The sequence below is a fragment of the Cervus canadensis genome, chromosome 26 (genome assembly GCF_019320065.1).
Source record: "Cervus canadensis isolate Bull #8, Minnesota chromosome 26, ASM1932006v1, whole genome shotgun sequence".
NCBI classification, from domain to species: domain Eukaryota; kingdom Metazoa; phylum Chordata; class Mammalia; order Artiodactyla; family Cervidae; genus Cervus; species Cervus canadensis.
Genome location: NC_057411.1, coordinates 17,494,298 through 17,519,393, shown reverse-complemented (window position 1 = coordinate 17,519,393; position 25,096 = coordinate 17,494,298). Strand labels below are relative to the sequence as shown.

The 25,096-nt window shown below is 35.3% G+C and overlaps 1 protein-coding gene across 1 annotated transcript in view; it reads left to right on the top strand.

The window, feature by feature from the left end:
* TECRL (trans-2,3-enoyl-CoA reductase like) overlaps positions 1-25,096 on the top strand; it is a 140,507-nt gene that overhangs the window by 10,554 nt on the left and 104,857 nt on the right. The window lies entirely within an intron of this gene.

Sequence of the window (25,096 nt, the reverse complement as noted above, 5' to 3'; positions counted from 1 at the left end):
TCTTCAGTTTGCATTATAATGACTCATCAACTGAAGCTCCAATACTTTGGCCACCTGATGTGAAGAACTGACTCTTTGGAAAAGACTCTGATGCTGGGAAAGATTGAAGGCAGGAGCAGAAGGGGATGACAGAGGATGAGATGATTGGATGGCATCACTGACTGGATGGACATGAGTTTGGGCATGCTCTTGAGTTGGTGATGGACAGGGAAGCCTGCTGGGCTGCAGTCTATGGGGTCGCAAAGAGTAGAACACAACTGAGCAATTGAACTGATTGAATGTTTATTGTGGATTTTTATGTTTGCTATCAGTTTGCTTTCTTATTATTTTTCAGACTATATGAGAGTAAGGGAGGAAGCAAACACTCAGATTTGTACGTTTTAAACTGGAAATCTTTGTGAGATAACCAGTATGCAGTTGTGTGTAAAGATGTAGAACTCAGGACAGTGGTTCAGATGAAATATATTAACTTGAGGATTAGAATCATATAGGTAGTCTTTGCAGTCTTTGGAGTAGAGAAGACAAAATTAAGAAAGAACAATGTGATAGACTGGAAGGGGAAAGAATCAACTGTAGAAAACTAAGGAATTCCAAAATGTAAAGATTTTAAATAAAGAGATGAAGAAGATTTTAAATAAAGATATAAATGAAGCGAAGGCTTCAGAGATTTAGAAGAAATATATCAAATGTTATATAACAGAAGACTAAGAAAAAAATTGATTTGAGAAATGAGAGATCAGTAGAGTCAAATGCAGCTGAGAAAAACAGGAATACTGCAAGTGTCCCATATATTAAACGTTGTAGCATTAATTGCTGAATTTAATGAGACCACTATAGATACAGTGATTTGGGGGGAATCTAGTCTGGAATGGGACTGCCAAGCAATGGAGAATAAAAATTTGAGTTTCCTGAAAGGCCCTTCCTTTGTGGGGAGGGGGGTGGGTGGGGGGTGGGGGGTGGGAGGGTTGCTCTTGAAAAATGTACTTGTCCCAACTCTATTCTTCAACTTTATACTCTTAGTTAGTTCAATTCACATACTTGGGATTATCTTCTACCTGTTCTTTATTACTCCATGTTTCAATATTCTATACTACTCAGCTATCCCAAAGAGTCTTGTAATTTGCATTGTTTCACTTTTGATCAAATTTTATTCATCTCCCTGGAGTGTACTGTCACAATCTTATGTCTAATTCACATTCATCCTTCATGGTCCAACTGAGACAGCAACCATTTCATTTGCCAGTATTATATCCTATAAGCAGATGTGTTCTTTGTTCCAGTAATAATTAGTTGAAATCTCCATTATGTACATTATATACACTAGTAGTTGGGACAGAGCATTTGTACTTATCTTAACAATTTGAAAAATTAATTTTGTGCTTGTTCAATCAAATAATCTTTTTAAAATGAGGATTGTATCTGGTATATCAGTATTTAATTTTATAGCAACTTAATATCATTGTATTTTACAAATGCATTAGTCCACAACAAAGTAGAAATTTTTCAGAAGTGATACTTTATCCTACATAGTTTGAGAAGCACTAAAAAAGATGACTTGAAAATGACCTTTTCAACACTGCCATCATTCAAGCAGATCAAATGGCCTAAATGTTATTTTACAATATATGTATCTTGGATGCAGAATTAGAACATGCCATATTCAGGTTCTTCCTGGATTTCTTTCTAAAGATCACAGTTTCTTGAAAGGCAAAGTAAAATAATAACTCTCAAAGGTTTGTGTTGTAAATATAGAACAAAACTTATGGCCAACATGACAAAATTTTAGACAAATACAAGTAAATGAATCGTGTTTCTCTTGGAAAATTAAAGATCAGATGAAAAAAGAAATGCTAACAATTTAAGGAAGAAAATTTGGAGGATTATATTGTGCAATTAAAACAGAACCTATTTCTTATTAATTCAAGACTGAATGAAGAAAATTAATAGCTGGAATCATATGTTTAATAAGACAGACAACATTTTCTTCACAAAACATAGCTGTGAAATGATGACTATATTTTAGCAAGATGTGTAAAGTTGAGAGGGTTATAGCTACTTTGCTATTCAAATTAGACAAAGTTACTTTATGAGTGGCTACTATATTTTAGGTTAGTTACATGGGGTTGAAAATTAAACACAATTCTTTACTCTGATATGCATGAGAGAGATTAGACATGTTAAAATGAATTATAATATGGCAAAAAGCATAGGAGAGTTTAGCCCAAATTATACTAAGAAAGTTGAGAAAAGAATACTTCTCATCTGAGGGGTGTTCAGGTGTGAGGATGAGAAAACTGAATTCATTGGAAGGAGGGACTCACAGATATTTTTTAAAAATATGTATTGTATAATGCATTCCAAAATGTAGGGTAGAAAGAACATCCTCTCAGAAGAATAGTTAGCATAACAAAGGCAAAGAGACAGAAAAGTAATAAGCAAGGTTTCTGGCCCTATGTATTTAAGTTCATGGTGTGATGCTGCAGAAAGGAGTGAACGGAGAAAACAAACAGTAGATGGTGTGGATGGGACTGACGGTATGGGTGGAGGCCTCCATGCCTTGCAAGGCATCTGGACTTCTTATTCTCTTTCAAACCAGAGGGATAATGTTTTCAGATCTGCCAGTTGGAAAATTAAATCTGGCAACCTTGTGGAAGATAGAATGAATAGTAGAAAGACTGAAAACAGAGAGTGCAGTAAAACTGAGAAGTAAATCTTCTCAACCTGTTCAGGACTAACATGAGAGATGACTTGGCATCAGGGGATCTGCTTAGGCTTTGAGGATACTCAGCCACCTCTCACATGGAACTGACTTGGGACATTGGGCAATGGCCTTGTTTCTTTTCCCTTATACTTAACTGACACAAGTTATCTGATTGGAGACACCTGAATATATACCACCTTCCATGAGGTATTACCAGAAGGAAATGGCTATGGCTCACTGCCTTGAATAAAGTAAGACACAGTTAACAAAATTTACAAATTTACAAATTTAGTATTATGAGAATTCTCAAATCAATTGAATATACTGAAACCCATAAAATAAAGGAAGGCTTAACAACAGGTTCATGTTGTAAGAAAAGTATTATTTTTTCTCATATATATGTATATTCCCCAAGTTTGAGGAATAAATATAAAATAATTCAACAATTCAAATAAATATAAATCACTGGGCACATCTTTAGGTTACACTTGAACCTTTAAGCAATATATATATACATATATATTTCTAAGTTAATCTTTACTGAATACCATTCATATAACAGAATACAATAATTATGCAGTGAACATACAGTTCAGTTCAGTTGCTTAGTCGTGTCCGACTTTTTGCGACCCCATGAATCTCAACATGCCAGGCCTCCCTGTCCATCACCAACTCCCGGAGTTTACTCAAACCCATGTCCATCGAGTTGATGATGCCATCCAACCATCTCATCCTCTGTCGTCCCCTTCTCCTCCTGCCCCCAATCCCTCCCAGCATCAGGGCTTTTTCCAGTGAGTCAACTCTTTGCATGAAGTGGCCAAAGTACTGGAATTTCAGCTTCAGCAGAACATACAGTAGTTTCTATCAAATGTAGTACAGCCTACAGAGTTTAGACAGATATATGCATCCAGTTTCAATAGAATAGAATGTGATATTACAAGTGAAAGGAATATATTATTGCCATTTTATTTCAGTTTAATATTGTTTCACTAGGATTTTACTGTTTGGATTTGTAATGAATTAAGGTAATTTCTCTAGATGTAAATACGTTATGAATTTGTCAAATTAACACTAGTTATGTGGAGCACATGGTGCCAGATGGTAAGTTGAGATTCAAAAGACCAAAAGGTAAACTGAAATAGAGTTTAGTATTCACAGGCCCTTGAGGAAGAATCCAGCAGGCATCCTGGGACTACAGTGCAGAGTACAATGAAAGAGAGACAGGACCCGGGCACATGCCTTCATTATGGTCCATGAATGGGGTAATTTGGGGTTTCTGCACTAAAGCCAGAGTGGTCAATTCAAACCAAAATAGTGGGGTTTTGGTAAAATCTGTGGGGAATTTATCTAAGGAGCACATAAGGAGGAGGGCTTAGCAGTTAGGTGAGACTGGGATCAGAGGAACTGTGGGGAAGTCACATCAGAAACTTAAAACTTACTTGTGACTTTGAGGGCTGTTACTGAGGGTATCCGAATGCCTGAAGGGTAAGTTTAAGGTTACTGCAGTCTGCTTGGTCAAACAATACGCAAGACCAGGCAGCAAAACGATGGAGTGGCTTAGCTAAAGTCAACAAAATCTGAAAATGTGCATGCTGTAGTAATTAACAGAAAGTTCACAGTGAAGCAATTTTTGGTTCTTTCATATTCTAATGGTTCAAACAAAATAGATAAAGCCTGTGCTTACAAAATGTATTTTGGGGAAATATTTTTGGTGTGATATTTTTAGACTTTTATTATTTTTTTTTAAAGAAATTAAAGGAAATTGTATTTTAAGTATGTACTTTGTCCAGATGAACATTTTATTGTACTTTTTAGTAGCTTGAAAAGTAACTGTCAAAATCATTAACTGACTTGTTGCTGTGATTTTAATGTTACTTAAATATAACAGATTTAATTGTTCATTTTACTGACCTCAGTGCTCAAGTTATCTAGGGACAACTTTCTTTCCTGTAACTATCTCTTATACTATAAATACTTCAAAAATGAGCAATAATTTAAGGCAACATTAAGAAATGACCATTCTATTTTTAAAAGGTATTTTAAACTATCTAAAGGCTTAATTTTAAAATATATTTTACATCTGTGTCTCTTTTTCTGTTTTGCATATAGGGTTATCGTTATCATCTTTCTAAATTCCATATATATACATTAGTATACTGTATTGGTCTTTATAGTTCTGGCTTACTTCACTCTGTATGATGGGCTCCAGTTTCATCCATCTCATTAGGGTGGGATGTTTAGAGAGAACAGCATCGAAACATGTATATTATCAAGTGTGAAACAGATCACCAGCCCAGGTTGGATGCATGAGACAAGTGCTCGGGGCTGGTGCACTGGGAAGACCTAGAGGGATGGGATGGGGAGGGAGGTGGGAGGGGGGATCGGGATAGGGAATACATGTAAATCCATGGCTGATTCATGTCAATGTATGGCAAAAACCACTACAATATTGTGAAGTAATTAGCCTCCAACTAGTAAAAATAAATGGGAAAATATATATATATATATATATATATATATATTTTAAATATATTTTAAATTATCAAAAGGCTTAAGGTAATTGAGGCTAAAGGCTTCAAAAGTACGTGAATCATGAAATTCAGATGTTCAAGCTGCATTTAGAAAAGGCAGAAGAAGCAGAGATCACATTTCCAACATCTGTTGGATCCTCAAAAAAGCAAGAGAATACCAGAAAAACATCTACTTCTGTTTTATTGACTATGCCAAAGCCTTTGTCTGTGTGGATCACAACAAACTGTGGAAAATTCTTCAAGAGATGGGAATACCAGAACACCTTACCTGCCTCCTGAAAAATCTGTATACAGGCCAAGAAGCAACAGTTAGAACCAGGCATGGAACAGACTGGTTACACATTGGGAAAGAGTACGCCAATGCTGTATATTGCCATCCTGCTTGTTTAAATTATATGCAGAGTACATCATGAGAAATGCCAGGTTGGATGAACACAAACTAGAATCAAGATTTCCAGGAGAAATATCAATAACCTCAGATACCCAGATGACACCACCCTTATGGCAGAAAGTGAAGAAGAAGTAAAGAACTTCTTGAAGAAGGTTAAAGAGGAGAGTGGAAAAGATGGCTTAAAATTCAACATTCAAAAAATGATGATCATGGCATCCGGTCCCATCATTTCATGGCAAATAGATGAGGACACAATGGAAACAGTGACAGATTTTATTTTTGGGAGCTCCAAAATCACTGCAGATGGTGACTGTAGCTATGAAAATAAAAGACGCTTACTCCTTGGAAGGAAAGTTATGACCAAACTAGACAGCATATTAAAAAGCAGAGACATTATTTTGCCAAAAAAGGTCTGTCTAGGCAAAGCTATAGTTTTTCCAGTAGTCATGTATGGATGTGAAAGTTGGGCTTTAAGAAAGCTGAGCGCCGAAGTATTGACGGTTTTGAACTGTGGTGTTAGAGAAGACTCTTGAGAGTTCCTTGGACTGCAATGAAATCAAATCAGTGAATCCTAAAGGAAATGAGTCCTGAATGTTCATTGGAAGGACTGATGCTGAAGCTGAAACTCCAATACTTGGCCACCTGGTGTGAAGAGGTGACTCACTTGAAAAGACCCTGCTGCTGGGAAAAATTGAAGGCAGAAGGAGAAGGGGATGACCCGGGATGAGATGTTTGCATGACATCACTGACTCGATGCACATGAGTTTGAGTGTGCTCTGGGAGTTGGTGATGGAAAGGGAAGCCTAATGTGCTGCAGTCCAGGGGTTGCAAAGAGGCAGACATGACTGAGTGAGAGAACTGAAGATATTCTTGTAGGTATCTGAATAGTAGTCTACCGAAATATTTTAAGGGTAGCATCATCTTCAAATAATGATTGCCTCCAAACTTTTGAGCTCTTATCATGTAGCCATGCAAATAGATTCATTTTTGGAGCAGAAAAAATGAAACAATATGCTGTGCTTGGCCCAGTCACGTCAGTCCTGTCTGTTTCTTTGTGATCCTATGGACTGTAGTCTGCCAGGCTCTGCTGTCCATGGGATTCTTCAGGCAAGAATACTGGAGTGGGTTGCCGTGCCCTTCTCCAGAGAATCTTCCCAGCCCAGGAATTGACCTGAGTCTCTTGTGTCTTCTGCATTGCAGATAGATTTTTTACTCACTGAGCTATCTGGGAAGATGCACTGTAAATATACATAAATCAAAATCACATGTTTATGTATAATTTAGGACTATGTGGAGCTTAGAATCTGCCATTATACAAATTTTAACAAAAATATAAATTTCATTACACCTTTGTTTCTTATAATGCAAAATGAAGACCCCCAGGAAGTACAAACATGTGCCAAAAACTTGTGTTAGAAAGATAATACAAATCTTAATGTAATAGAAAAATCAGTTTTCACTTCCTGCAATATTGTCCCTTCAGTCTTCTCTACCTTAAGCCTTTCAGTTCAGTTCACTCACTCAGTCATGTCTGCCTCTTTGCAACCCCTGGACTGCAGCACACTAGGCTTCCCTGTCCATAACCAGCTCCCAGAGCATGCTCAAACTATGTCCATCAAATCAGTGATGCCATGCAACCATCTCATCCTGGGTCATCCCTTTCTCCTCCTGCCTTCAATTTTTCCCAGCAGCAGGGTCTTTTCAAAGGAGTCACCTCTTCACACCAGGTGGCCAAGTATTGGAGTTTCAGCTTCAGCTTCTTTGCGACCCCATGGACTGCAGCACGTCAGCCCTCCCTGTCCATCACCAACTCCTGGAGGTTATTCAAACTTGGGGTCCATTGAGGTTATTGATATGTCTCCCAGCAATCTTGATTCCAGCTTGTGCTTCATCCAGTCCAGCGTTTCTCATGATGTACTCTGCATAGAAGTTAAACAAGCAGGGTGACAATATACAGCTTTGATGTATTCTTTTTCCAATTTGGAACCAGTCTATTGTTTCATGTCCAGTTCTAACTGTTGCTTCTTGACCTGCATACAGATTACTCAGGAGGCAGGTCAGGTGGTCTGGTATTCCCATCTCTTTCAGAATTTCCCAAAGTTTGTTGTGATACAGACAATCAGTGGCTTTGGCGCAGTGAATGAAGCAGAAGTAGATGTTTTCTGGAACACTCTTGCTTTTTCAATGATCCAACGGATGTTGGCAATTTGATCTCTGGTTCCTCTGCCTTTTCTAAAACCAGCTTGAACATCTGGAAGTTAACGGTTCACATACTATTTAAGCCTGGCTTTGAGAATTTTACACATCACTTTACTAGCATGTGAGATGAGTGCAATTGTGTGGTAGTCGGAGCATTCTTTGGCATTGCCTCTGTTTGAAATTGGAATGAAAACTGACTATTTCCAATCCTGTGGCCACTGTTGTTTTCCAAATTTTCTGGCATATTGAATGCAGCACTTTCACAGCATCATCTTTTAGGATTTGGAATAGTTTAACCGGAATTCCGTCACCTCCACTAGCTTTGTTCCTAGTGATATTTCCTAAGGCCCACTTGACTTCTCATTCCAGGATGCCTGGCTCTAGGTTAGTGGTCACACCATCGTGGGATTCCCTGGTGGCTCAGATGGTAAAGCATTTGCCTGCAGTGCAGGAGTCCTGGGTTTGATCCCTGGGTCGGGAAGATCCCCTAGAGAAGGAAATTGCAACCCACTCCAGTACTCTTGTCTGGAAAATTCCATGGACAGAGGAGCTTTGTAGGCCACAGTCCATGGGATCACAAAGAGTCGAACATGATTGAGTGACTTCACTTCTTCTTCATCGTGATTATCTGTGTCATGAGGATATCTTTTGTATAGTTCTTCTATGTATTCTTGCCACCTGTTCTTAATATCTTCTGTTTCTGTTAGGTCCATGTCATCTCTATCCTTTATTGTGCCCATCTTTGAATGAAATTTTTCCTTGGCATCTCTAATTTTCTTGAAGAGCTCTCTAGTCTTCCCCATTCTATTGTTTCCCTCTAATTCTTTGCACTGGTCACTGAAAAGGGCTTTCTTATCTTTCCTTGCTATTCTTTGGAACTCTTCATTAAAATGGGTATATCTTTCCTTTTCTCCTTTGCCTTTCACTTCTCTTCTTTTCTCAGCTATTTGTAAGGCTGCCTCAGACAACCATTTTTAATTTTTGCATTTCTTCTTCTTGAGGGTGGTCTTGATCCCTGCCTCCTATACAATGTCACAAACCTCCATCCATAGTTCATCAGGCACTCTATCAGATCTAGTCCCTTATATCTATTTTTCACTTCCACTGCATGATTGTAAGGGATTTGAGTTACATCATACATGAATGGTCTAGTGGTTTCCCTACTTTCTTCAATTTAAGTCTGAATTTGGCAATAAGGAATTCATGATCTGAGCCACAGTCAGCTCTTGGTCTTGTTTTTGCTGATTATATAGAGCTTCTCCATCTATGACTGAAAATAATATAATCAATCTGATTTCAGTATTGACCATCTGATGATATCCATGAGTAGAGTCTTCTCTTGTGTTGTTGGAAGTGGGTGTTTGCTATGAAAGGTACGTTCTCTTGCCAAAATTCTGCTAGTCTTTTTCTTGCTTCATTCTGTACCCCTTGGCCAAATTTGCCTGTTACTCCAGGTGTTTCTTGACTTCCTACCTTTGCATTCCAGTCCCAAGAATGAAAAGGATATCTTTTATGTATGTTATTTCTAGAAGGTCTTGTGGGGGGTTTTCATAGAACCATTCAACTTCAGCTTCTTTGGCATTACTGGTTGGGGTATAGACTTGCATTACTCTGATACTGAATGATTTGCCTTGGAAATGAACAGAATCATTCTTCCATTTTTGAGATTGCATCCAAGTACTGCATTTTGGACTCTGGTTGACTATGATGGCTACACCATTTCTTCTAAGGGAATCTTGCCCATGGTAGTAAATATAATGGTCATCTGAGTTAAGTTTACCCAATTCAGTCCATTTTAGTTCCCTGATTCCTAAAACATCAATGTTCACTCTTGCCATATCCTGTTTGACCACTTTCAATTTGCCTTGATTTATGGACCTAACTTTCCAGTTTCCTACACAACATTGCTCTTCACAGCATCAGTCTTTACTTTCATCACCAGTCACACCCGCAACTGGATGTTGTTTTTGCTTTGGCTCCATCACTTCATTCTTTCTGGAGTTATTTCCCCACACATCTCTGGTAGCATATTGGGCACCTACCGACCTGGGGAGTTCATCTTTCAGTGTCCTATCTTTCGGCCTTTTCATACTTTTCATGGGGCTCTCAAGGCAAGAATACTGAAGTGGTTTGCCATTCCCTTCTCCGATGCCAAGAATATTTTGCAGAGATATAATTCAAGAACTTTTCCTGCCTTCCAATTTTCTCCTGCTATCCTTTTATCATATTGTTTTTCTTCATATACACTGAAGAATACCAATCTTCCAGTTTGTAGGACTTGTAACAGGCAGTAGGAACAACAGTACAGACACCAAACCAAACCACAGAAAGTGGTTCCTCCTTTTCAGATGTTCACCTCTTTGTAATGGATATTAACATGTAAATAGTCCAATACAATACAATATAAGCTGAAAGACCCTACTGATGGGAAAGATGGAAAGCAAAAGGAGAAGAGGATGGCAGAAAATGAGATGATTGATATTTTCACTGAGTCAATGAATATAAATTTGAGCAAACTCCAGGAGTTAGTGTAGGACAGGGAAGCCTGACATGTTGCAGTCCATGGAGTCACAAAGAGTGGGCACAACTTGACAACTGAACAAAAAAGGAGAGGTAAGAACAAGGTGCTGGGCACAAAAGGATGATTTTTCTTTTTCTTCTGTTGAAGAAAGCAGCTTCAGAGATCTCTTCCATTTATTAACAGTTCCAGCACACTGAAGGATCATTCTGGGGCTAGTTGTAACAGTAAAGGTCAATCTACTGCAGTAGAAATTATCTCCTTTAAAATGCCTTACATCATTGACTTTTCAGGCTTTCACCGAAGGCATACTGTTTTAAAGACAGCTCTGGAATATTCAGGAAGGAAGGCAAAGATGAATTCCCTACCTACTTAAGAGTTTAAAACGTGCACATTTTTCAGGCTCTGTACCACTGTAATAATATATTTTATTACTGAATTTTTAAATTGACAGTTAACAAGTAATTTTCAATCCCTGTTGATCAACTGGGCCTACCAGTCTGCCACCACATAAAATTTACAAATATCACACACATGTATTTTCCTATGAGAATTTAGTTCTCTTTAAGACAGGTTTATTTTTAACTTCCTACTAAAACACATATTTTGAGAATTGATTTTACTCTTAAACTGAGGAATGTTGTACTTCTGCCTTTTTACCAACTCATCATTCTAACATTGTATTGTAAAAAGAATAATTTAATTATTGCCTGTCCTTTTTTTAAATTGTAGTTTAAGTTTTCTCATTACATATTTTTATTGTCTCCCAAATAACCATGTAACATTACTTCATGTTGAGTGTTTCTGATTTGTTTTCTGATTTGATTAGTTGTCTGATTTTTTAAAAAAATTAAAAATGTAGTTAATAATTTATTTTTATAAAACATTTGATGAATTACTGCCTGTCTAATTGGATCCTTTATTTGTCAATACCGGTCTGTGAGTCATTAAATAAACCTATAGTATCTGCTTCTCATAAACTTCATTTAATAAAATCCTGTTATAGTCTAAATTTAATTTAATCAGACTTTCATGAGGAATCCTGATGTAATCATATAGATATATACTACTACCTTTTTTATAGATAGTAAAGTTTCAAAAAGGTTTCACTCTAAAATTCCTGAGAAACTACTTTTATATGAAAAGCTATTTTATGTAGAATTTTTTTAACTGTTGACATGATAAGAACATAAATAGCAAGAGAAACCATAAACCCTGAGGTGTTCATTACTAAAATAAAACCTGCTTTACTTCAAAGTGGGGAGAAAAAAAAATCAAATAGTTTTTTTACAATTTTAAATAAATAGATCCATAAATTTACTTACTTGCTTTCACTTTTCAAATAACATTTCTGGCATTGTGTAGACCTAATGTTTTCCTCGGCCACTGTTGATAATAGAATTAGATAACTTAATGGTACATATATGTCATAGTTTAAGTTGGTAAAAATGTAATTGCAGTTTCAGAGCATGAATTTTAAATCATTATAACTAGGCTCTAATACATCTTTATTAATCAAAATAGGAATCAGTACAATCAAGACATTTTTGCCAACAAGAAATAAGCTTGTTTATTCCTGTAGCATAAAAATCCATGCTTTAGGATTTGACAAACTCTTGGAAAGCATTTTCTGCCTCCCGCTGATTGTGGAAACGTTTTCTCTGCAAAATGTTGTCGAGATGCTTGAAGAAGTGGTAGTGTTTGGCAAGGAGCCAGGTGAATATGGTGGATGAAGCAAAACTTTTTAGCCTAATTTGTTCAACTTCTGAAGCTCTGGTTGTGTAATGTGCAGTTCAGCGTTGTTGTGGAGAAGAAGTGGTCCCTTTTTGTTGACTGATGCCAGCTTCAGGCATTGCAGTTTTTGGTGTATCTCATTGATTTACTGTGCATACTTCTCAGATATAATGGTTTCACCTGGATTCAAAAAGCTATAGTGGATCAGACCAGCAGACCACCAAACAGTGACCATGACATTTTTTGGTGCAAGTTTGGCTTTGGGAAGTGCTTTGGAGCTTCTTTTTGATCCAGTCACTGAGCTATTTGTCACTAGTTGTCATATAAAATCCACTTTTCATGGCAAGTCGCAATCTGACAGAGAAATGGTTCGTTATTGTTGCATAGAATAAGAGAAGATGACACTTCAAAATGACGATTTTTTTTTTTTTTTAAATTTTTGGTCAGCTCATGAGGCACCCACCTATAGAGTATATTCACCTTTCCAGTTTGCTTCAAATGCCTAATGACCACTGGATGTTTGACGTTGAGATCTTCAGCAAGCTCTTGTGTAGTTGTTAAGAGGATTAGTTTCTATGACTGATTTCAATTAGTTGTCATCAACTTACGATGTCCTGCCACTATGCTCCTCTTCTTCAAGCCTCTCTTCTCCTTTGAAAAACTTCTTGAACCACCACTGCACTGTATGTTTGTTACTAGTTCCTGAGACAAATGCATTGTTGATGTTGTGGGTTGTCTCTGCTGCTTTATGACCAATTCTGAACTCAAATTAAAAAATCACTTGAATTTGTTTTTTGTCTAACATTATTTCCATAGCCTATAATAAATGTAAAATAAATAGCAAGTAATAAGTCATTAGCAAAATAAACATAAAGCTAGAAATGAACATTCAAATGATGTATAACATAACCACATTTATTTAAGAATGCATTCCAAAGTCAAATGATAAAGTTCAACAATGCAAAACTGCAATTACATTTGCACCAATCTAATATGTAAGCACAATTTGATGAAAATACCTAAGTTTCTAGTAAAGTAAAGATTCTAGTAAAGTTTCTAGTAAAGTGTATTGTAATAGAAAAAAATCTGGACTGAAAGGTTAGCTTTGCTTCTTTTCAGGAACACACCCACTACCCCTTTGCCTAATCATGGCTCTTCTAATTACACACATCACTCATCATTGCATCAGTCCTAAAATGGGGGTCCAACTTGTGGAGTTCCAAAATGCACATGTGACTGTGAAATTTTTTTTTTTTTCATATCCGGTCACATCATTACCTCAAAGTTACTTATCTGGGAGTTTGAAGAATCCAACAACCAGAAAGTGACTGCAACATGATTAAAGTATCCCCATCAACAGAGATTTCACCTGTGAAGAGACTTCTTTAATTAATTGAGGGAGAAAATTTCACCTTAGCCAGTTTATAAAGCTGCTGACTCTCTAGAATCTCTCTCTGTCTTTACTATATCCAATCAATCAGTAAATCATTTCATTCTATACACAATATATCTTCTCACTGAATGTAACCATCCTAGTTTAAATTATCATCATCTCTGACATATGGACTGATCTACATTCTACATTAGTCTTCATGGAATATCCATACTATACAAGTAGTTACAGTCATAAAGCTTCCACAAGATCACAAGATGAAATAGAATTTGCTATTTGTTATTACAAATGAAATAGATTTGTTATTACAAATGAAATAGTTTTGTTATTGCATTATCGCTTTGTTACCTAGAGTCTGTTCAGTTACAGAAATCAGAGAGCATATGTCCAGAGGCAGAATTCCTTGCCTATATAATAGTTCTTATTCGTATGTTGTCCTGTGTTTAATAAAACAAAGTTTTTACATTTAAAACTGTCTTACTCAGGAGTAGGAGTTCTGTGTTTGCCTTTTCTACACAGCCTCTGAGATGAGTGTACTCTACAAACCTATGGCCTGTACAACTACAAAAGACTAATTTTTCTATTTTCAAAAGAGATCGATCATAGTTTCCAAAAAATGTTAACTGTACAAAAATGAGAAGAATGATGATGTAATCATGCCTAATAACTACCACTTCTAAGCCATGAGAAACAGAGACTAAGCTGCCTGACTTATGCAGTTGGGAAGAAATTTTTATTATTATTTGCAATCATGATTTTATGGACACTATATATAAGGCCACCCTGGTGATGGAGGTAACTTTGTAATTCATGTAATAAAATAATTGATCTTATATTTATTTAAAACCTGATAAACTGACTATATTTTATTTTTATCATGTGTTTAGGAAACATGTTTTTCATGATCAAAGATGGAAAGAATATGTCTTAGGTAAAACAGGGAAAATGAATTATATTTCATACTCTGTCTCTCTAGTCTGAAAAGAAAAAATCCCAGCCTCTCTTTTCTTCCTCTTTCTCCCCCCCCCAAACATGTATAAAATAATGTTTGAAATACCTTTGCAGCATTTTATCTATATATCTATCATGAGAGTATAATAACATGTGAGGTGTAATCTTATTTCTGACACACAGAAATGATGGAAATGGTACATGGATAATAAAATAAAATTGTAATCATTTTGGACATTGACTTTAAAAGTATTAAAATCACTTTTGGTTTTGCAACACCCATGGGGAGGAAGTGGGCTCTTTGAGATCAGACACCTTGTCATTTAGTTCACAGCTTTCTGGATGGAATAGGTATACAATCCTTCACATCATTCAAACATCTCGGACTTTGAGATTTATACCATAACTGAAAGGAACTTTTCACTGTTTTCATGAGGACCTGGTGTTATATTTTGAAAACATACAACATGAGTAAAGGCTAGGGGAACAAATATTTGATCAGATGGTAAATATTAGTGTTATTGATTAAGATTTTTTCTGGTTTTCACACACAGACATGGTAAAATTAAACTTGCCTATCTTTTTGAAATAATGTATTTGGTGCTGTGAAATGAGTGGAAAATGTATATTTATTTCCTGAGGGAAGCTTTAAGAACCTAATATAATTTCACACAATTTCTGCCCTCTGACTTCTGCCTTGGAAACAAGCAGTGTTCCATGTGATGTCTGCTACGTCAATGAAAAGCCTAGATTGAGAAAAATGCAGGGTAGTTCCTTCAGTCAGCCTGTGATATACATGTAGTGCATGTGAAAACATAGCACATATGCTTTAAAACTGCAACACAAACTAGAATATTCTGACAGGTGTATTCCATTAAACTTGAATCTCTTTAATAAAACTGGAGATATCACAGGAATATTTCATTCAAGAATGGGTACAATAAAGGACAGAAACAGTAAGGGCCTCAGAGCAGAAGAGATTAGGAAGACGTGGCAAAAGTACACAGAAGAATGATACCAAAAGGCCTTAATGACTTGAATGGCCACGACAGTGTTGTTACCCACCGAGAGCCAGACATCCTGCAGTGTGAAGTCAAACTGGCCTTAGGAAGATTTACCATGAGCAAAGCTAGTGAAGGTGATAGAATTAGAGCTGAACTATTTCAACTCCTAAAAGATGACACTGCTAAAGTGCTGCACTCAATATGTTAGCAAACTAGGAAAACAGTGGCCACAGGACTGGAAAAGGTCAGTTATCATTCCAATCCCAAAGAAGGGCAATGCAAAATAACATTCAAATTACTGTAAAATTGCTCTTATTTCATATGCTAGTAAGGTTCTACTCAAAATCCCTCAAAATAGGCTTCAGCAGCATGTAAACTGAGAATTTCCAGAGATATACAAACTGGATTTAGAAAAGACAGAGGAACTAGAGATCAAATTGCCAACATTTGTTGGATCATAGAGAAAACAAGGGGATTATAGAAAAATATCTGCTTCATTGAGTACATGAAAGCCTTTGACTATGCAGATAACAACAAACTGTATAAAAATTTTTAAGAGATGGGAATACCAGACCATCTTACCTGTCTCCTGAGAAACCTGTATGCGAGTCAAGAAGCAGCAGTTAGAACCACACATGGAACAATGGACTGTTTCGGAAGTGGCAAAGAAGTATGACAAGGCTGCATATTGTCACTGTGCTTATTTAATTTATATACAGAATACGTCATGTGAAATGTTGGGCTGGATGAACCACAGACTGGAATCAAGGTTCGGGAGAAATATCAACAACCTCACATATGCAGATGATACCACTCTGATGGCAGAAAGTGAAGAGAAACTAAAGAGCCTCTTGATGAGGGTGAAAGAGAAGAAGAAAAAGCTGGCTTTAAAATCAACATTATAAAAAACTAAGATCATGGCATCTGATCCCATCACTTCATGGTAAATTGAAGGGGAAAAAGTGGAAGCAGTGACAGATTTTCTTGTCTTCAGCTGCAAAAATCACTGCCAATGGTGACTGCAGCAGTGAAATTAAAATGACACTTGCTCCTTGGAAGGAAAGCTATGACAAACCTAGACAGCATATTAAAAGGCAAAGACATCACTTTACTGACAAGGTTCTATATAGTCAAAACTATGATTTTTCCAGTAGTTATGTACAGATTTGAGAGTTGAATCAGAAAGAAGGCTGAGTGCTGAAGAATTAATGCTTTTGAATTTTGGTGCTGGAGAAGATTTTGAAAGACCCTTGGATCACAAGGAGATCAAACCAGTCAATCCTAAAGAAAATCAACCCTAAATATTCATTGGCAGGACTGATGTTGAAGCTGAAACTCCAATATTTTGGGCACCTGCTGTGAAGAGCTGGCTCACTGAAAAATACTCTGACACTGGGAAAGACGGAAGGCAAAAAGAGAAGGGGGGCAGCTGCATCAGCAACTCAACGTACATGAATCTTAGCAAACTCCAGGAGATTGTGAAGTACAGGGGTGCCTGGAGTGTTGCAGTTCATGGGGTTGCAAAGGATGTGACACAACTTAGTCACTGAACAACAACAAATGTGTAATGTTTCCTCTTCTATTTAAAACAGTAAGATTGCAGTAAGACAGGACTACATCAAACTAAAGCTTGCTGCATAGTAAAGGAAACCATCAGAAAGTGATAAGACAACCTATAAGATGGGAGAAAATTTTGCAAACTACATATGCAATAGGAAACAATATCCAAAAGATATAAGAAACTCATGCACCTCAGTAGCAAAAGAATAAATAACCCAACTTTAAAATAAATGAAAGACTTAAATAGACTTTTCTTTCCAAAGACATTCAGATGGCCAACAGGTCCATGAAATGATTCTTGAAATCACTAGTCATCAGGCAGATGAAAATCAAAACCACAATGAGACATTATCTCATACCTATTATAATATCCATCATCAAAAAACAAGACATAACATGTTGGCCAAGATGGGAATAAAGGAGAACCCTTGTGAATTATTTGTTGGTAATGTAAATTGATACAGACACTATGGATAACAGTATGGATATTTCTCAAGAACTTTAAAAGGGAATTACTATATAATACAAAAATCAAACTTTTGGTATATAACAAAGGAAGTGAAATCATTCTCTCAGAGATATCTGTACTCCCATTATTTAGAAAAGCTGAAATATGGAAATAACTGGTGTCTATCTACAGATGAATACACACACACACACACACACACACACACACATCTGCATTATATATATTCAGTGAGATATTATTTAGCCTTTAAAAAGAAGGAAATTTTGTCATTTGTAACAACATGGGTGAAACTGAAGGTCATAATGCTAAGTGAGATAAATCAAATAGGAAAGGTAAATATTGCATAGTATCACTTATATGTTAAAAAAATAAATTTAAGTTGAACTCAGAAACAGAATAGAACAGTGATTGCTGGTGGCTGGGAGTTGGGAGAAATAAAGAGAGATTGTTAATAGAGTATGAACTTTCAGTTATTAGTGGAATAAGGCCAGAGGATCTATTGTACAGCATAACGACTATAGCTGATATTATCGTATGGTATAATTGAAATTTGCTGAGAGTAGAATTTAAGTGTTCTCACCCAAAACAAAACAAAATGGTAAATATGTAAGATAATGGATGTTTTATTTAATTTATGGGTGAAATCTTTTAATAACATATGTGTATATCAAATCATGTTATATATTTTAAATATCTTATTATTTAACTTGCCAATTATACATCAATAAGCCCAAGAAAAATTTAAATAAAATATTTTAATAAACACATGCACAAAACTGTAAAAAAGTTAAAAATATTATATTTTATTATACATATAATTCAACAAATTGATATTCAACTTATCCATGGGACATTAATTTCTTCAGTGAATGTTTAATAAGTACCTAATATATTAACATCATGAGAAATGCTGGGCTGGAAGAAGCACAAGCTGGAATCAAGATTGCCAGAAGAAATATGAATAACCTCAGATATGCAGATGACACCACCCTTATGGCAGAAAGTGAATAGGAACTAAAAGCCTCTTGATGAAAGTGAAAGAGGAGAGTGAAAAAGTTGGCTTAAAGCTCAACATTCGGAAAACTAAGATCATGGCATCTGGTCCCATCACCTCACGGGAAATAGATGGGGAAACAGTGGAAACAGTGTCAGACTTTATTTTGGTGGGCTCCAAAATCACTGCAGATGGTGATTGTAGCCATGAAATTAAAAGACACTTACTCCTTGGAAGGAAACTTATGACCAACCTATATTAAAAAGCAGAGACATTACTTTGCCAACAGAGGACCATCTAGTCAAGGCTATGGTTTTTCCAGTGGTCATGTATGGATGTGAGATTTGGACTGTGAAGAAAGCTGAGTGCCGAATAATTGATGCTTTTGAAGTGTGGTGTTGGAGAAGACTCTTGAGAGTCCCTTGGACTGCAAGGAGATCCAACCAGTCCTTCCTAAAGGAGATCAGTCCTGGGTGTTCATTGGAAGGACTGATGCTGAAGCTGAAACTCCAATACTTTGGCCACTTCATGAAAAGAGTTGACTCATTTGAAAAGACCCTGATGCTGGGAGAGATTGAGGGCAGGAGGAGAAGGGGACGACAGAGGATGAGATGGCTGGATGGCCTCACTGACTCTATGGGCATGAGTTTGAGTGGACTCCGGGAGTTTGTGATGGACAGGGAGGCCTGGGGTGCTGCGATTCGTGGGGTCGCAAAGAGTCAGACACGACTGAGACACTGAACTGAATACATTTATAGTAGATGATAATAACTGTAATAGTCAGCAGAAGGGGATGATTCTAAACAATCAATAGAGTAGTTTGGATCAATAGAACTCTGTGATTTCTCAGATAATGAAGTTGAAAATTCATGGTTTATAAAAGTATTTTTTGTTTGAAAGACCATTTGAATATTGGTGTCATTAGGGTAGAAATAGTTTTTGGCTTAACCGACATAGCATTCAGTTCTGGATGCTTAAAATTATGATCACTGTCAGACATCCATGTAGATGTGTTATATATTCAATTGTGTATGTAAATTTGCAGCTATGAACCAAGATATGTGGGAGATATACCTCTGAGGATTAGGAAAATATTTGGCGTTAGAAGTCATGAGAATGCATTAGACCAGCTTTCCAGATAAAAGAATGTCTTATCTTTACCCAGGATGTAATATAATGTGATGTAATGAAGGTGTTGAAACTTCATGATTCTTTAATCATCAAACATTTTTCAGATTTTCAGGGCACATTAAACAATAAATTTTTCATTGTTCTAAAATGAAATAAACTATGAATTTGTTTAATTGTTGTAGATAAATTGGTCCTTGAACATGCAATACACACTGAAATTTGAAAAGTAATGTGATTACTTTCAGTGGCCAGCATTCTATAGTAGCATTTATGAGTTGCATTTATAGTGAGCCAATGATGCAGAAAAATTTGTAGCAGCTATCTCTGTAGTTTAATGTCAAAGAATTAATTACTAATGTTAACTTTCTAAAGATAGGTTTCCTCCCTAATTATTTTTGCTTGAAACTCATTTCACATTCTTTATATTTTAAAAAATGTAGTATAAAACTTGTGTAGTCATTAAGACATTTATGACAATCACTTCAAAATGTGAAGTGACTTTTGATGTTTTGGAAACATCTATCTATCTATCTATCTATCTATCAAGGTTATAAGATATAATGTCCTTCCATACCAGTAGGTTTAATCTAGTTATCTAAAAGACATTCACGCCACTTTTTGAATGTATATAGAGCAATTTTCAGTCCAGACTAAGCAATGACTCCAAATAACCAATAATAGACAGTAATGAAGATTTCATCCTCACTCATGGCATGCCAACCTGGATGAGCTACGACTGTGCTCTGAGCTCTCCGTTCCACAAAACCAGGCTGATGAAGCAACTGTTGTTATCATTATTTCCAAGTAGAGTGAACAGAGAGGGGGTGTCTTAGTTTTAATTGCTATAAAAGTGACATAAATGGGGTGATTTCTAATGTTCGAAATTGACACCGTCCAGTTCTTCCACAGTCCATTGTCCAAAGCAAGTCAAAGAGCCAAGTCCAACACAACAAACATCACTTTCTAAAGAAGTGAAAATGAAGAATACAACAAATATTTGCTAAACATAACTAATTCACCGAAGATTTCCATTTCCTTTTGAAATGGCAGTAAATATAATATATTTAGGAATAAAAGTATTCAAACTGGATAGATTCACATATTTGATGTTTAAAGAAGTAGATGAACTCCTATGCTTTCAGAAATGAGCTTACCCATAATGACTCATTTTCCAAGAGATACTATTAATCTTAAAATGGGGATTTCCTTGAATCTCAAGGTAATATATCTCACATCTTAAGATATTATGCATTATACATTTTTTGTTTTGTTTTTGTTATTGCTTCTGGTATTATGTTGCTTTAGCTTTTGCTGAAATTCAGTTTTAGTGCCTTGTGCAGCTTTCAAAAGCAAATAATCTTAAATATTAAGGTTAAATATTTATGGGAGTCAAGAATAGTTTTAGATTTATTATAAAAACAAACACATGGCATACTTCACAGTGGTACCATATTACTTTCATTTTTTGTATATAGGATTTGACTGTTAAGTGTATTTTTAAAAATTAATCTACATGTCTCTTTAACATCGTCAGTAGAAAAAAAGCAAAAATATATATATATATACAGCAGAGTTAATATCTCAGTTGATTTACAAACCTGATATAAACTTGTAAAAAGTAAACATCACTCTTCTAAATGTCTGTAACCTATACAATGAAATAATTGAGCTATGTATTTCTTTTCCTTGTCCTCTTACATGATTAATGTTTTTAATAGCTCTTTAACACTGGAGAGCAAATACTCTAAAACTTAGCAATGCAAAAGCCATTTATTTACCTCATTATTCTGTTTGGGAGTGTAGCATACGGCTGTTCAACAGTTCTGATGATGTCTGCTGGGCTGGCAAAGACTTGCAGCTCACTGCCAGGAAGCTAGGTGACTGATCTGGGAGTGAGCTCTAGGAAAAGGTGCAACAGGGCCATGTGTCTGTCATCAGAGGGGAAGTTAACTTACGATCTGTTACAAGGTGCTGATCAGGGTGTTAGCAGAAAGAATGGAAAATACATGGCCTCTTGAATCGTAGCTTCATGACTTGCACAGTCTCACTTTCAACACATGCTTTTGGTTAAAGCAAATAGCAAGGCTGGCTTAAATTTAACATTGAGGGCAATAATTCTACTTCTCGATGGGAGGACTTGCAAAATGTTGTCGTTGTTCTTATCACAGCACAATAGTAGAGAATAATGTGTACTTTTATTACCAATAAATAGCATATATACATATAAACAACACAGACTGATACTTCTAATGCTGGACTCATTATTACTTATCACTTCCATTGGTATTTTCACTATATTTAAGACTTTATTCAATGTACATTTCACGGCAATACTTATTAAAGTATTCATAAGTATTCATAAACATCATCTTTTCCTTTTACCACTAAAGGCTAAGCAACTTTGGTAAATGTCTTTGTCATTGTCACTGCAAATCAAAAACTGATAACCAACTATATTTTATCAAAATTTTTTTGAAAGACTATAAATCCTTGGGCTTCCCTGGTGGCTCAGAAGGTAAAGAATCTGCCTGCAATGTGGAATACCTGGGTTTGATCCCTGGGTTGTCAAGGCCCCATGGAAGAGGGCATGGCAACCCACTCCAATATTCTTGACTGAAGAATCCTCATGGACTGAGGCGTCGGGCAGGCTACAGTTCATGGGGTCACAAAGAGTCAGACACGACTGAGTGACTAAGCACATAAATCCTTACTGTTTCCAAGAATTTTACTCTGATAATTATTAGGCAATTATATCACTTAAATGTGGCCCTGAAACATTTCAGATTGTAATAAAGAAAATTCAAACTAGATTTAAAATATATCATATAGACATTTTATTTCCCCTTTAGTTTTATTTGAATTTACGTTTGATGAACTGTAGTTCAGTTCAGGTCAGTTCAGTCGCTCAGTTCTGTCCGACTCTTTGTGACCCCATGAACCACAGCACACCAGGCCTCCCTGTCCATCACCAACTCCCGGAGTTTACTCAAACTCATGTCCATCTCAACCTCTGTGGTCCCCTTCTCCTCCTGCCCTCAATCTTTCCCAGCATCAGGGTCTTTTCAAATGAGTCAGCTCTTTGCATCAGGTGACCAAAGTATTGGAGTTTCAGGTTCAGCATCAGTCCTTCCAATGAACACCCAGGACTGATCTCCCTTAGGATGGACTGATTAGATTTCCTTGCAGTCCAAGGGACTCTCAAAAGTCTTCTCCAATACCATAGTTCAAAAACATCAATTCTTCTGCATATTGATGTAGAATTTTTGTATTTATGGAAAAATAACCTTTGTCAAAGAAATAAATATAAATTAATTTGGATAATGCATATACCTATCTATATATATATAGTTTCTTTCCTATGATTATGGGGCTGAATAATTAATCAGTAAGTAACAGAATATCGATCATTTGCTAAATGTTTTCTTCATATAGTTAATTTTCATTAGTGATATGTGTTGATTATTTGGAAATGAATATAATTGCTACTTGATCACTAGCTTTTATAATAGATTTTTTAAATTATTATTTAATTTTCTCATAGGTGATAACTATTTTATTTGAAAAAGTCTTCCAATATGTATGGAGAAACCACTTCATTTACACATGATTTAGGCTTCCTTATTTCAGTAATACAGTGTTAAGTGCAAACTTCCCTGAGTGCAAGGATTATTTTGACTTCACAAACTTGCAGTAGGAAAGCATAATCAATTATTTAAGAAATAATCATAAACATTAATTTCATAAATATGCTTATAATTCTTTTGTCTTTATGGTTTCCTTTAGTCCTAAAATATTCTCACTTAGGTAATAAAACATATATTCTAAAAAATATTCCAGAAAGGCTATTCATCATGGAAAACTGTGGTTTTAAAATCCAACACAATATTTTCTAATTTGATAAAATGAAACACTTCTTTCTATTTATTTATTTTTTGTATTTTCATGGGGCATCAAACTCTAGTTGCTATTTTACACTATCTTTCATATTTTCCATATGTTAGAATATCAAGCTATAAGGCAGAAAAGAATGTGTAGAAATAGCCCTTTGTTCAGTACATAATATATAAAGACTTATTTTCATATTAAATAGAAATGAAATGGCTTGGTAATGGACACTATAAATGAATATTCTAGTCACTAAAGGATATTTAATTTTATTGAAGGATTACAAAAATTAGATGTTAGTTTTGGAGTGGTTATTGACACTGCATTTATGTCTGCAATGTTATAATCATATAATAGTTATATAGAGTAAAATCAGATACTCAAAGTCATATTTTCAACCATAATTTTCTTTCTACTCTTATATTTACTATACATATGATATATTTGTATATGTAATGAGAAAATACATAATATCTAGGCTATAATTCTAGGTAAAATTTATATCTACACATAATTTACTGGGAGCTAAGTATTTTTTTAAAAGAAAATTATTCAGAAGAATATATTTTTGAAACTTTCCATGGTGAAAATTTTAAATAATTTCTATATTAATGCTTATTTTTATGTTTTAAAAATAATTGACAAAATGTGCTATTGTGACATATAAAGAACCATTTGCTATGATAATAAAATCTGAAATACATATATGTATATATACTTTTTTTTTTTTTTTGGCACTGCAAGACCTTTTTAAAAATAACCCACTGTAGTATATAAAGAGCTTCCCTGGTGGCCCAGACAGTAAAAGAATTGCCACTTTCAAAGTTTCAAAAAGTAGTAATAGTTAAAAAATATTATTTTGTAAAATACTGCAGTATTTTCACAAGGGGGAAATTCAAGCAAACCTTAAATTGCACTTTAATGTGAAAATATTTTCCTAAGTCCATCAACTTAAATGTTGAAAAAAGTAATGATGACACAAAACTCAACTATGATTAGTTGAAATTTAGGTAAAAATTTTTGGTTCAACTAACAAACATCAATTACCTTGTGTACTTAATATTTTAAGATTAAGTCACTCTGATTATAAAGAAAGATTGATGAAGAGAATTTTAGAATTTCAGATGACAGAATACTTTTTTATCCCAACAGGACAATTAATTGTGATTTACAAAAATGAATGTATTATTGCAAAGATAGTTGGTCCCTGTTGTTTAAACTGGCTTAAAGTAGAAATTATTATGAAAAAAAATTCTTAATGAATCTACAGAGGCATTTATTTAGTAATCAGAAAGTCTTATATGCTCTATTAATGATCATAGTTTCCTCTTTTTATGCTCTGAATACAACTAAAGTACTGAAAGAGTCGACCAAGCACAATTTTTTGGTGAATTGAGCAACACTTACTATCTGAATCATTTCATGGTTAATCATATATTTTTCTGCTGTATTTGACTAAAATTGTTCTAGAAAAGGGCAATTCTCAAAGACTTATTCAAAGTCAGCAGCTTTTTTTTTAACAACCAAAATTTAAATGTAGCTTAATAAAAAAATTAAATTTAAAACTTTGTGAAAAGCTTGAAATGATAACCCACTTTCCACAAGTAGGTTTTTTTCAGGGTAGCATAATTTTAG